General features: G+C 38.2%; 1 protein-coding gene and 1 long non-coding RNA gene across 4 annotated transcripts in view; one reads left to right on the top strand and one right to left on the bottom strand.

The window, feature by feature from the left end:
• The window catches only part of LOC117606971 (uncharacterized), a 107,954-nt gene that overhangs the window by 84,496 nt on the left and 8,582 nt on the right, over nt 1-14,876 (bottom strand). The gene's annotated exons all lie outside the window — the stretch shown is intronic.
• The window catches only part of LOC117606958 (uncharacterized), a 65,259-nt gene that overhangs the window by 10,492 nt on the left and 39,891 nt on the right, over nt 1-14,876 (top strand). The window contains exon 2 of one of the 2 annotated variants that reach the window (XM_034330045.2): nt 11,094-11,167. The exons of the other annotated variant lie outside the window; for it this stretch is intronic. The gene's annotated coding sequence lies outside the window, so the exon portion shown is untranslated. The remainder of the gene's footprint in view (nt 1-11,093; nt 11,168-14,876) is intronic. 2 annotated transcript variants of the gene reach the window in all.

Consider the following 14,876-nt stretch of genomic DNA (forward strand, 5'->3'; position numbering starts at 1 on the left):
GTCGATAAGATTCCGTAGAAATTCATGAAAAATCGAATTTCTAATCGATGATCATACATATCTACATATCGATCGAACGGAACATTTGTAAAATAACCACATGTTGTAGTTTCCGTGAACCGTGAAAGCATGCTAGAAAACAACCGATAGACGAATGCATGTCAAAGAAGAAGGGAATCAAGCTTCTTACCTCCGCATTCGGAGAATTAATCAATATGATAACCGAACCAGACTAATTAATCTTCCTTAGCGAAACGAGCAAATAAAGGTATCCTTATTTTTTGTGCCACTTCATCGATCATCAGTGAAGAATATAATAGCTCTTCTGAGAAGAAGCTTAATGCGATCATCGAAAAACTATTTTACAGTTAATCATCAAAATATTATCGTAAGTTTTATTACAGTAATTGTAATTAATGACTTTAATAAACAGTATAATATAATGTGATATATTATAAATTTAATAATAACATTTTATTTCAAATTATAATGCTATTCAAAGTTGCTAATATCACTTATAATTAATTAAAAAATTAATCAAAAGATTTTCAATCAAAAAATTCCCACCCATAATTCCATTGATACGTTAATTTTACAAAGTGTCATAAATCTCTGGAAACATGTTGTTGTCAAAATATTGAATATATAATGCCAATCACTGCTCACCCCATGATAGTCAACCAATGAAAGGAAAGAAGCAGAAACACGTATTCATGGTTGCAAGTTCCTGTGCATCACCTGTACCACTTGCAACAAAACTAGAGAAAGCCTTGCAACACTCCTCGAATTTCTGAATGCAATTTATCCGCGTGTACCGGCTCGGTTTATAACACTAGTGCACGCAAGCATGCGCCCGCGTGTAAATATAGCATGCTGGGTACAGTCTCGTGCAACTTGGGCTTCTTTTGAATTAAAGAAAACCGTAGAGGAAGAAATGATCCATCATTCGCCTTGTTTGTCTAAAGTTTTTATAGAGGAATATAGGAAGTTCTATGGAAGATTTTATTTGGATTCTTCATAGATTCCTCTAGGGTTAGGTTAGATTTCAAGCTAATTAAGAAGCCTAAGTTGCACCAGAGTGTACAGCTTATAGGTGAACCACTCGACGGCTATCAACTTGGCAAATGTCAAAGTATCCCAGGGTGGTAGAACCTGTCTTGTTACTCGCACAACCTCGACGTCCACTTGGAAAGTTATTAGGCGAATCCAAGGGTTTTTGACAGAAAATTATTCAAATTGGCGTGGTAAATTTAAAAAATTTTTTTCGAATCTCTGTTTACTATCTTACAAAATTAACCCTTCTTGAAATCGCAGAAACTCTAGTGGCCTACTAACTCCTCAGAATTAAGGGTATACTTTAAAAAAATTACTTTATCAAAAATTTTCAAATTTTACAACACAAATTTGCTTTCGACTTTTTTTTGCACCGGTAAAATCTTCCACCACAGTCGTCAACTATAAATATACAAGTTGAAAATAAAATTCAGTATCTCTGTGTGACCAGTTTGGCCGTCGAAATCAAGTTTGAAACCGGTCAACATATCAAAGATAATGGTCGGCACAGAGGCAGCTCAAAATCGATGCCCGGACTGTATTGGTCGGTTCCGTTCGATCGACGCTACTTCCTGAATCCAGCATTAAATGAATTCCTCTTTTTTTCTCTTTCAATTCGTCAAGGAGAGAAATTTCGTAGCTGGACGATCTTTTACGTCGATGACTTCACGCGTCCTTCCATGGACTTCCTCTGCTCGAGTACAACAGGATGATAATAATTTTTATTTTTTATTCCATTTTTTTTTTTTTTTCGTTCTTCAGATACACGTGGATCACGACTAGCAACGTGAAATGTATAAACACGAGAGTATACAGATTATTTTTGGCAATGCTTGAAACACTTAACCATTCAATACTCCAAATTGCAAGAATCAGCACAAAAATATATGTAATTGGACACTCGAAATTCTTTAGTCGCTTCTAAATTGTCATAGAAATCATTAAAATTCAACAGATATTGTTTCAAGGAACATAAAGTGATCGTTTCTCCTCGCTTCGAAGACAGTACGTAATGTTAGGTGCGATTGGAAAGAAAATGTAATGCGTGATAAGAGGACAGAAAGAAGAAAATGGCTATCATCGATTGCTAGTCTGCTTCTCAAAATACATTTAGCTGCATGAGTCACCGCTTTCTATCGGAATGTTAACGGTAAGCCTGCGCAGGATTACGGAAAAAATCGACTCGTCGGCTTCGATCGGTCTGCATGCTCCAATAGAAACTTATTTTCACTGATTGTGAGATATATACATATATTCATTCTTGCATCGGGACACGCTAAACTAGCGATGGACATATCTTCGGTGAGAATCATTTCACGTTTTGTATTGCAAGGAAATCGCGTGTAAAGGAATCGGTAACTCGCTGCGAAATTATCGAAGCTTGATAATTAAGAGGGAAATTAATCGGCCTTCCGAATGGAAATCGGTGGTAACGTTATGCACAGAATTCTAAACTTACATAAGACGCCGGTTGCATTCGTAACACTCGCAACCGTAAATAAAATTGGCGCAACTTATGGTCGTCACGCTTTATTCGGGTTTAGGACTCACCGAGCTACCGGTATGTCCGCTTTTACCTGTTTCAATGAACTTTTAACCGATTGTAAATTCAGTTTCTAACCATTACGATTGAAGTCATTAAACAGCAATTCTATTTCAATAGAATTATTATATGTTTTAACAAATATTAAATTAAATGAAATCTTACAAATTAATCAAGTTGTATTTCTGCTGAAAATGAAAAAAGAATCATGTAACCAAGGGTTGTGACCATTAGAAATCACAGTTGGTGCTAATTGTTCGACAAGAAGAGAGCAAAGCAAAAATTTAGCAATCTTTTCATTAATTTAATTCGTCACGACAACCATTAAGAGAATGTTCCTTCTCTCTCGAGCAAGAAAAGAAGCGGTTCGCTAATTAGAACAAAATTCTTTTTATTTCGCTTGTTGGTCGTGACCAGTGTCTCTCTGTCTGTAAATTACGGGCCACAAAGAGCTGAAACGTCGTCGTCGTCGTTGGTGTATTCGCCATCGCGTCCCAGATATTTCCTGGTTAAGAGCCACGTCGAACGCTTCAACGGCCAACTGTACGATGCTGGTACGAGGCGGTCCCACGCTTCGAGATGCGTATCTACGTCTCGTTTGGTGGTTTCCCTTTGTTTTGGCTGGCATCGACCAACTTCCTGCCGTTTTCTATTCCCCCGGGCCAGCCATGTTACGCAGCCTTCCTTCGTTTTTTCTTTTATTTCTTTTTTCTCGCGTGCGTGAATCGGCGAGAACACGGGCGGGGACATTGTGTACCTTGCGATGTTTCTCACAACAAGTACTTATAGGCTTCTTCCTTCGAACTTCGATGAAATAGGTAAGTGCCGTGCGTCGCCGACTTTTCGGACAAATCTTAGAACCGACTAGTCATACTCTAAGCTCCCATTTTACCATTTTACCATTTTAAAAAGACAAGCGTTAGGAATCTTAAGTATCACCATAATGATATTTTTAGATAATCTGTGACATTAAAGTGTCCTCATTTTTCTGCTATTCCACGAAAGCTAACGATTGAACCCAGCGAACCCAGCCAGATGTTCTTAACGACCAATGACGTGGAGCCTCTCCTACCGGATACAAGGCGCGATATTCGACCGACAGGATTCCGTAATAGTCCCTTAAGAAAAAAAGGGGGAACTCCGGTACCGGCAACTCGAATGGCGGTCATTACCGTCCAACAACAAGCGATCTCTTGTACCCGTTTTCCCTTTCCTTTCTCTCGGCGCTGAACGTTGTTCCTTTACCTGGCCCGACTTCGTCGCTGCTCGTCCTTCGTTTAACCCTTTCGCGCCGCGCCGCGCCGCGCCGCGCCGCGCCGTGCCGGTTCGATCGAAAAGCGGTATCACAGCTGTTACACTGTAGCCATCTCCTGATCGTTCTTTTCTTATAAGATTAAGGCCTCTTTCATATTTGACTTCGCGCCGCCCATATAACGTGCGCAATTTCAAATGGATCTACAGTGAATCCAATATTGATTCTAAAAATAAATATTAAAAGATTTCTAATTAATCCTTCGGATCATACTTATTAAAACTAACAATATAGAAAATTCCATGACCCACGATCAAAGCTCATCACAAAAATCATTCATACCACAATAACTTCATTTATCATAAAACTCCCACATTCATCTGCCGGTAAACCCACATGGAAACACCAGATTATCAAATCACAATAACACTTCCCTGACCCTGATGTTCTATTAAAAACGGTTACCGTTACACATTAGAAACTTCACCACCATTTTATTGTTCGTCCTGAACAAAAGGAGCCGAAGTCGGTCCATCGAGAACGCGTTTCCTGAAGGGATCATCGAGGTCGTTAATATGAGGCAGGTTCACTGGCCCGAAACCCGAAGCCGGAGCTCCTTCAAAGGATTAGGGAGAGAATAAAAAATAGAAAAAAAAGAATTCCTTTAATCCCTGCGAACGAAGCACGCAACAAGCAACGCCATTTCGAAACGCGATTTTCTCCGTACCAGTGGAAGTACACACCTCGTTGGGAAGGCAACTTTTAAGATATTCCTTTCGACGAAGGATTTATTGGACAGAAAGGCATTAGAAGACAATGGCCGTGCATCGAATGAAATCATACGGCGTGCAAAGGTGTAATAGACGTTTCGCGTCGGGACGTTGAAATCGAAAGGTGTAATTTCAGATAGAATTCTGATCAAACGTGGTCTACGTTTGAAAAGTTTCCAATTTTTCTAGCAATCTCTGGAGATACGAATTTGTCTACGCAAAATATTGAAATTTATTCAGAAAATATTACACACCGTTATTTATGAGAATAATTGGTATTAAAATTACATCGAGAAGCAATACGATTCGATTGTCTGCGGATTGAGTCGAGTCGAGTGCGAAAGGTTGAATTAAGTGCTCGTCGTATTGCAATGTGAAAGAAGCCTAATATAACGGATGCACCCACGCATCGAAGCGAGATGCAGCAAGGATAATACGAAGGATGAACGGGACCACCGATATCGGACAGGATTCGACATAAAGTCGTCAATTATCGAGGACAAGCGGAACCAGCGGCCGAGATATGCATCCAATAACGAGCACGGGATCAAGACAACTTGACGACTAATGATGCAACCGGCATCGAAATTCATGTTTTATGGATGTGGAGATACAATTTCGGGATCGAACCGTACCAGGATCTTTGAAATATCGAGAAACGTGTTAAATTGTCAGCTGATGATTTTTCAAATTCTTTGAATTTTATTTGTGAAAATTTTCTAATAATTATTTTACTACGCTTAATTCTTTCGCTAGTACATCAACATCATCATTTATCTGATTCGTCTCCCCGTAGGGCAGACGAAAAATTCAATTTACAAGCGTTTAATCCGAGGACCGGTCGCGTGGTAAATTTCTCCGCGTGGATAAAGTATCACGCGAGCGGCTGATCGGCCGAGAGACCCGAACCGGGTAACACAACGTTTCCAATCAACCACGATTGCAACGTGCTTCAACCACCGTGTGGCTGCAGTGCCTTCTACGGTCGTAAAGATAACGGGCCTCGTGTTTCGTGGAATCGAAACTCAATTGAGAATAAATAACGCAATGATAATGAGCTACGCGATTCTGTTACTCGTTTGTACGCTCCGTACAAGACGGAACTTGCTGAATGTAAGTACAATGCACGAACCTCGGGTGCATTGTTTGCTGCATCTGACAACCAGCCATTTTGTATCGAGAATCTTAACGAGTCACTTATACAGTCATTTTTATAAAACTATAAGCTTTAAGATATTTTTTGATATTTTATGTTATAAAATTTGGAACGAAAAGTTCAAAACCTTAAGACAAAAATTAAAAAAAAAAAATTTTATCGACAATTTCAAGGATATTTTTCATTTAATCCATCGTGAAAGTCCTCGGGCAGAGAGAAACTGTGCTCGCAATAAATTCGAATCATCGATCGGCAACGGTTTGAAGCACGAGGCGATTAAAAGGAGCGCTTTAAATCCCTCGTTAGACGGGTTCGCTTCAATTATCAGCCACAGTGGCCACCTCGAGATGTCTGCCCTGGCTTTTTTTCACTTTTCACGCATAACTTGGCCACGAGTTTTGCAAGTGACACCAGCCGTTCGCGAAATCGTTCGAACGGAAACGCGTCACCCTATATATAGGCAGGTCGGCTTGGTTCTGCACCAAGAGAGCCGCGCGATTGCAGCCGAGATCCTAGACATAGTCGAGGGCAGGTTTGCAAACGTTTGAAAAAAATTTCTGTGGAACGACCATCAGCGTTCATTATTATTTACGGTAATGAAAAGCTTAAAAACCAAGGTTTATCCTATTAATCTCAATATCCAATTTAGTATCTCAATTTTCATCATTAGATCACTAATATTGTTTCAATAGCACTTACGAGAATGTTAAATTGGGATAAATTCAGGTAATTGGCTACCTTCGTGTCAGACAACGTGTCAATCAAGATATCCGCGCACCCTCGAAGAAAAAAAAAAAGGGACCTAAGATATTCGAAATTCCAGCTCCAATTCTTGGATCATTACCTGAAATTGCATAATAGACGCCTGAAAATGGGGTCGGGAAAGGAAGAAACGTAACGAGCAGCAACAGGGAGCCTACTAGAAGGAGTTGTTAATGCGACGCGATCGTTCGTTCGTCGTAAAAACTTTCCACGAGGCAGCTACACGCCGAGGTGCAATGGTACAACGGTCCGAGCACGGTGCACCAGTGCACCAGCCTACGGCGTTTCCACTGGCCAACTACCTACCGGACCAGACTGGACCAGTCTCGACTATTATAGCGATGGAAGATGAAGCGGAGACTGGATACACTGACCCAGTATTTCGAGCGAAGGGAAGTCCGGTGCAACGGCCACGATACATGTAACTGGATGCATCTTCGTGCAATGCGATTGAATTGCTTCTTCTTACTACTGACAAGGGACATGTTACCCTGTTGCCTCGTTTCTCTTTCTATTCCTTCTTTGTATTCTTCAAATATTTACTCGCTTGTTTTTGCAACTGATTTATTTTAATGAAACAGAGGCTGACCCAGTATTTCGAGTAAAGGACGGTCCGGTGCATCTAGATGCATCTTTCCGCAATGCAATTGAATCGCTTCTTCTAAGCTTCGCGTTATACGGTTACCTAATTTCTCTTTCTATTTCTTCGTTGTAAGGAAATCCAAATTCAATTTTCAATACAATTTATCTAAATTTTAAATTACTCCTTTGGACGTTATTTTTCAACATAAAATAAAATTCCATTAAATTGTTAAATAACAAGGTATCATATTAAACAGCGTGTACATCTTAAACAACGAGTTCAGTTTCCAAAGAAGTCTGGATAAATCGAACAATGCATGTACCCTATTACCCTTTTAACCATCACCTGGATATCCTCATCATCATCATCATCGTCGTCGTTGTCATCATCATCATCATCATCAACATTTCAACCGCATTTAAGAAGCGTCCGGACGCGTGCACTCGGTTGAATCGAGATTTCATCCGAATGAATGCAGCGAAATTGCCACGGCTCGGTACGAACGAGCTGCTGCATGACTTCCCAAGGATAATTTCTATCCCCAGCCGTGATAGATGATGGATTTTACATTGCTATAAAATCTCGCATTCAATGAACGGGGCCTAGGATATAGCACACGGCCGTGGATGCGCCTTAATGACGTCGTCGTTGCTCCATCCTGCATTTAACCCAACCGAGAAGAATGAGTCGCAGAGATGCGAAAATATGCAAGTAATGGCTTAATCAGTTTCGCCGTTTGGAAATTGCAACTGGACTCGTCTGCGATTTTAGAGACACGAAAGTTGGCTCGTATATTCGCCATTTGTATTGGCCTAACTGAGTTTAGTGGATGGAAACTCCTTCTCCAAAATACGAACTGACCTATCCTACTGTTGTAAGATCCTAAGATTCCAAGATGCCACTTTACAATATAAAGTATGGTAAATGGTACTTGATCGTAAGATTAACCATCGAAACATGCTACAAACATTGTAAACCAGTCGTGGAGTGTCAAATGGCAACTCGTGTATTAATAAATCGGGTAATAATAAAAAAGAACTTGGTGGAAAATAACGAAGATGGTATCTAGCGATCGTCGTGATTTTACTTTATGAAATAGGTATGGTAAATGGTACTTTATCATATGATCATCTATCGGAACATGTTATAAACATTGTAAGCTAATCATTAGGCGCCAGAAAGCAATTTGCGTAAGAAATGGCTCGTAAAACTTAAGTTTATCTTATAATTTATATAGTATTATTGTATACACGCTGTGCTTTTTGTTACTATGGAAAATACTACCACGTCATTCACATATGAAGGACGGTCGAATTTTTATAAAAATCCATCTATCCACACATATAAGAAATTCTTTTACATATCTGATAAGTACAATACTTGGATCTATTCCAAACTATAGTTATTGCACCTCAATACTTTTTAGCTAAATATTCTTAGGAATATTGATATTAAAAGGAAGCAACAGTCTCAGAAGGTACAGTTATTTTTCCGAAAAATGAAAAATTTGAATTATAAAGTGGTTAACATTGAATTACAGTTAAACTAGCCATACCTCGTACCATAATCATCCTCAATATCATAAAAATCATTCGCGACGGAGGTTGTAAGAAGAAACAGAGAGTCACAGATGCGACACAAGATTCTCGTTACATGTAGTACATTACCCGCAGAAACACCAGGCTCTGCCGGCCCCGTTTTATTTATACGTTGCCTTTTGACCCGATGCCACGGCGACGTTTCGACAGCGACGGGAAAAAGCGTTAATGCCTGTCTAACCGAGCGGAATCGAAACACGTCGAAGCCGCTATTAACTAACTATCGTGACACCGCTTTATACTCGTCGATAGTTGAAACCGGCTAATCGTACGATCTATCGTACGTGTAGCCGAGCTCGCATAATCGATTAAGATACAGCGATTAATTCAGTTATCAGTTGCGACGGGGATCGTGGTGTCGTTCGAAGAAGGTCGAGAAATAAAAGTTATCTTATTAATTAGCGATTCTGTACTTGCCCTCTAGACAGAAATTGCAGCGTTCCTTTTTTCAACCGAAGGAAATTATTAGGTTGCCGTACGAGCCTGCCGTGCAGTTCTCTACGACTGCATTGTGAAACATCGATCGAGGGATAGGTTGATAATTTATATCGAATGGGATTGTACGTTTCCAACTGGAAAATATCGCGGGGATCTTTTCGGTTTTTCTCATTTCTTCCACCAGATAAGCGAGATATTTATGCGCGGATTAGCATTTAGATGAAACGATTTTTCTGCAATGTTAAGTATTTGTCGAAACGATTGAAACGCGGCTTTAATGTAAACGTATTGTACTTACACGTTTTCTGCCGTGTTTTTACTATTCTTTAGCAAAATTTATACTGGACGTTCGAAACGATACTGTAATTAGCGATGAGCTAAAATTTGGAGAACATAAGTTCTACAAATTTTTTATTTTTCTTATGGCATGAAGAAATTACCCGCAATCCAAGATAAAATTAACTACGAAACTATCTAACAATTTACGAGTTAATAAGTGTCTCCGACAAGAAAGGTTTAGCTCTCGATTTGCACCGGTGAAAAATCAAAAAACCCATCGTATTTCATCAACAGCCGAACAAGTTCCTCCGCGTCGCAGTTCTCGAGAACTTTCTTGCACAGCGATTCTTTTTACAGTGGATCATTAACAACATTGTGGCAAGTTTTCGATGAGTTCGAGGGAAAGTATCGCTTGGAGGAATCCCGTGAGCGGTTCGTTGAAATCATAAATCGAAGAAGTCTCGCGGCAAGTCGGAATAGTCCGCGTGCCGTTCCGCGCCGCAACTTTCTCGCTCGTGCCAGCTCCTATTTTGGATCTAGCACAGAATCCGCCTGCGGTCGCCGCGACCGTTCAAACATCTTTTCCGCCAGTTTTCGAATTTTACCCGCGACCCAGTTCGAAACTACAGCAAGGACAACGACCAAACGAACGACTTCTTTTTCTCTGCCTCGAAATTGTCCGAGAAGCAATTACGTGCTCTGCTTAATTATACAGGCAGAGATTTTACGGCTTGATTTATGTAAATTGTTTCGAGTAATTTTCTTCAGAATTAACCCTTTGTCAACTCAGAACTGTTTCTTTGAAATAAAATAATTTCAATAAAAAAAAGATTTTTCAATATATTTCTAATTTAACGTTTTAATCTTAATTTAATTTAATTTAATTTAGTATATTTAGTATTAAGTAGGTTTCTATAGTTAGAAATGAAAAATGACAGTGTGTGATCGCAAAAATTTTTAATTTTGTATATTTATATTTTCGACCTGAATATCAAAATAAATCTTGTAGGCTCGAATCCGGTGAAATTGAAACGAGCTTCAGCGTTAAGCAACGCCGTACAACCTGCCGTTATAACTGTCAAATTTGATTACCAAACTGACGCAATCAATTTATCGGTTGACCGCCTTCTGGCGTGCACGAGACCCGATATAATTCATACACCACCTCCGTTAATTGCGCAACGCTTTCGTTCGATGCACTAATTCATACGCGTCGAGGTCCGACAACACTCGAGTCGGCTTTCTTGGTCATCGTTAAGTGGCACGGGACACGTTTCATTGCCCCTTAATAACCTTATCATGATATACGATAGAGATACGGATGTTCGATTACACGTGTGCAACATACCTGCCGACGATAAATGGATTTTTTGCAACGTATTTGACCCGTGGGGTCGACCGTGCCCAATCGTTTCCCATGAGAAGAAGAAATTTTCTTTAATTGTGTCGTCTTGTCTCCCGCCATTTCTTTTTCTCGATATTTAACATAAAGGACTTCTTTGATAATAATGTCAAGTTAAACGAGCAACGACCAATGGTACAAGTTTCATTTATTAATTTTTGGATAAGCAGTTACTTTGTTTCTCATTTTTCTGTTTAAAAAGAAAAAAATTTTAATGTCTAAAATCGTTAAAAATGATAAAATTCTTTTGATTTTAGGCGGAGGCATTAATGATATCTACACCACGACCCTCAAGATGAAATGAAGAATTTATAATTTACGGTGCTTCAAGGTATCTGTCTTACTTTTTAACGAAATGAATAATTATATACCACGTGTATTTACAAGAATTCCAATTCCGTCAGACTTCCACGTAAACGTGTCTCGAGTTTCATCAAGTATCTCCGCGAAGCGTAGTTATTGAATTAGTTCTCATAAAAGAAAAATGTAATAAAATGTCCAAGTAATCAATAGCACGCAATCGTTCCACGTAATAGGTGCGTTTGGTCCGCGTAATGAGAGAAGAAAACGTGGGTTGATGTTTTACCTCTGGGCGTTATTTGATTAATCCCACGCAGAGTCAATTAAAGAAACATATTGAAGTTTCGACAACCTTGCGTTGCAGTAAGCCATTCAAGAAACCTACGTGCACGATTGTTATTGGTTCATTCATTCAGATAATGCGACAAATCAGGCTTCACAGATGCTAATTACAATTTGAATAGCATAAAAATTGAATATTCAAACGATTAGGTTCAATATAGAAAATTAGTTGCTTAGTTGAAATTTTTGGGATACCACTGTGACCACTATAATCCAAAAAAGGGTTAAAATTATAATTTTTTTAAGCACTTGATTTAATTTTTTCACAACGAAAAGAAAATAATTCACTGGGATGTAGAGAAAAAAAATGAAGAAGTCTGACTTAATCATTAACAATACAACCTACTTCCGATTCTCATTCATCAAACAACAATAATTGAAAGAAACTTTCTCTCTGAATTCGCTATATGTGTTTTTAAAGACGAAATTTAAATTAATTTCATTACCAGACCATCGTATTTTATAAATCCACCTGAAGCAAAGTAACCATTAATTTCCACTTAACGCATAATCGAAGAAGATTAAAACGTTTCTCAGCTGATCAAAGCAAAAAGCAAGTCATAAATGTATTAACAACGAAGCTTTTTCAACGATAAATAGTGGCCTTCGTTAAAATCCACGAGAATTCTGATGTTCGGCTCTGAAAAATTCGTTAACGACTTCACTTTATGACACATTTCACCTAATTAACAGCACCAACCACGTTTATGTTCTTGCCGTCAATAAACTCATTTATTCTAGGAATTTCATGATGCAGAAATATTTAAGATCAATTCAAGCGAGGATCATTTTGCGCTTGCATTAAAAAAAAGGGTTTCCAATTTTGAAATTCAAAGAATGTGTTGAGATTATAATTTTTAAAAGTCATGTTGCTAATTGGGACCATTGTCGGATAAGCAATTAATTTGACTATTTCAAACCAGTATAAAATGTTGGAAGAAAGAGAAACCTTGTTTTTGAAGCGTTTGAACGAGAAATGCCCGGAGACTTGAATGCGCGGATGGGAGACTTCAATGCTCGAATGGGAGACTTGAATGCGCGAACAAGAGAGGAACTGGCTCGACAGGAATGCGTTTAAATTCGCTTTGCACGAGTCTCTCCGCGTTTTCCTAAATATCGATTACAAAATATATCCGCGATTATTCGAACGCTTCAAGAACGCCGGTGCAATTTCGAACGGACAAATGCAATCGTTGCTTTTGAGCAACAGTTTCCGCGCTAGTACACCGCCGCTACATTATGTAGACCGCAGAGACGCCCGGTTATAGGTATCTAACTTTTTTCTCATTTCGCTGTTAAAGATTTAAAACGATAATAAATATGTATTAGGAGGTACTTTTTTTCAGAAAAAATAGTGGTCGAATATAAAATGTAGAATTACAAACATTGTAATACCATTAATGGGTAATGTCTGAATTTCCATAGGAATGCATCACTCGTATCATTAAAAATTCTTTCAAACTAATTAGAAGTATCCGTATTAAATACTCTAAATTATGGATAATAAAAGTAAGGAAATAATGACTAAGATTTGTTAAAAATCACATTACACGGTTATTGCCGTTATATCATTTATTCATCGTGTTTTCACGGAATCGAGGCAAAATTTATTAGCAATAAAAAAAGAACAAGGCTTACTCATCGAACGAACTTACGCTAATTACGTTTGTTCCCGGAGGCAAATGATTATTAAAACGGTCATAAAAATGGTGCACTAGTTTTTGTATTCTGAAATTCAGTGAACATATTTTATGGCCCTCGAACATATTTTGTTTCACGTTAGAATTCATTGTTTTGTTTTTTTTTTTGCCTCCTTTTAATTGCTTTTAGCTTGAAATTTAAAGATTAATACTGCCAAGGCTCTGTTCTCTTGTATTTAGAAGGCAATAAACGTCGGAATTGTTTCTAGATCAAGTGGCAAAAAAATTGATAGAAGTATCTTTTCATTCGCCTTCGTTGGACACAGGTGTATCCAGGTTAAAAGGAAAGAGAAAAAAACGAAGCTCTTCGATGTACTGTATTCGAAAGATTGGAAAGTAAAAAAGTAGATATTGATTTAGTTGTCCTGGTTTTCTTGCTCCCTCTGAATGGCTTAATTAGATATAAACCTGAGAGTAACTTTTATATCTTATGTTGGTCACGTTTATTTTTAATTAATCAAACTAGTGGCACCATTATGTGAAATTCATCGATGAATCAAACTTATTTTTATCAAGTGTGAAAGTAAGGCAAAACCTAAACGATGACAGCGTAAAATATTATGCTACTTTTAATAGCTGAAAAATAAAATATTTCGTAATTTTATTATTTTCCTAGTTGAAGGTTTATAGCTTACTGTTTTTCTTATACTTTACTATTCTTACATCATGAAAATGCAATCTTCCACGATTATAAAATATTCTGTTATTCTACTGTTTTGATAGCTTAATTCTCTCTTTATCGTTATAACATATTCCACTGTTATACCGAGCAATCGTGAAAACGTTATTACGCAATTTAATTGTGAAAAAGATTCGAATTACAGTATTCGAGAAGATATTTCATGACACTGAATTCACGTACCCGTCGTAAATATAAAGCTTTACGAGAACAGGATACCATGCACACGCACGTTCTCGTATTACGAAAGCCTACTTAAACATAATAAACGATAGGTATGTTTACCCGGATCACCTACGATTAAACTTTAATAACAAATAATTCAACGTTAGAATCACCATAAATCGTTCAGTTTTCACATCGGTGATCGCAAGAGCAGACGACTCCCAGATCATCATCACGGGAGTGTCATAAATTTAATCTTGTACTCATTTTATTTTCCCAACAGCGATCATAATTTCAATCTAATTAATGGTACCTACCCAGGATCAAAGGGTGAAAATTCAGAATTTTGCTTGTAGAAAGAGAAAAGTGAAATGTAGAAAAGGGGCAACACCATTATATAAAATAATTCAAATACTGATAAAAAATTTTAATTGCAATAAATATTACAAATTCATTATTTTGTATCTGACGACTTTGGGTCTATATGACTGATGAAATTATAAACTTTTATCATGTTTTAGATAATTAGGAATATCAGACCCCCCATAAGAAATTGCAAACCGTATAATTATGAATAACGATAATGACATTAATGTTATTAAGCGAGAGACATTTTCCTCGTTCCTCGTCACGTTTCCATCGAGAATATCAAAAGAGAGTTCGGACTCGGTACCGGCTAACGCGTCTGACCCAGATTTTTCTTTTTGCCCGCTCGGCTAGATTGCCGATAATGATTAAATCGCCGCGCTAGTTTCGTGGAACGGTCAGCGGCCACAGCGACAGGCTATCCTTTGCAACAGGGTCTCCCTGTACCAAACCCATACACGCGTACTTTAACGATTGTTGTTACAGAA

Source organism: Osmia lignaria, chromosome 2 (assembly GCF_051020975.1).
Source record: "Osmia lignaria lignaria isolate PbOS001 chromosome 2, iyOsmLign1, whole genome shotgun sequence".
Lineage (NCBI taxonomy): Eukaryota > Metazoa > Arthropoda > Insecta > Hymenoptera > Megachilidae > Osmia > Osmia lignaria.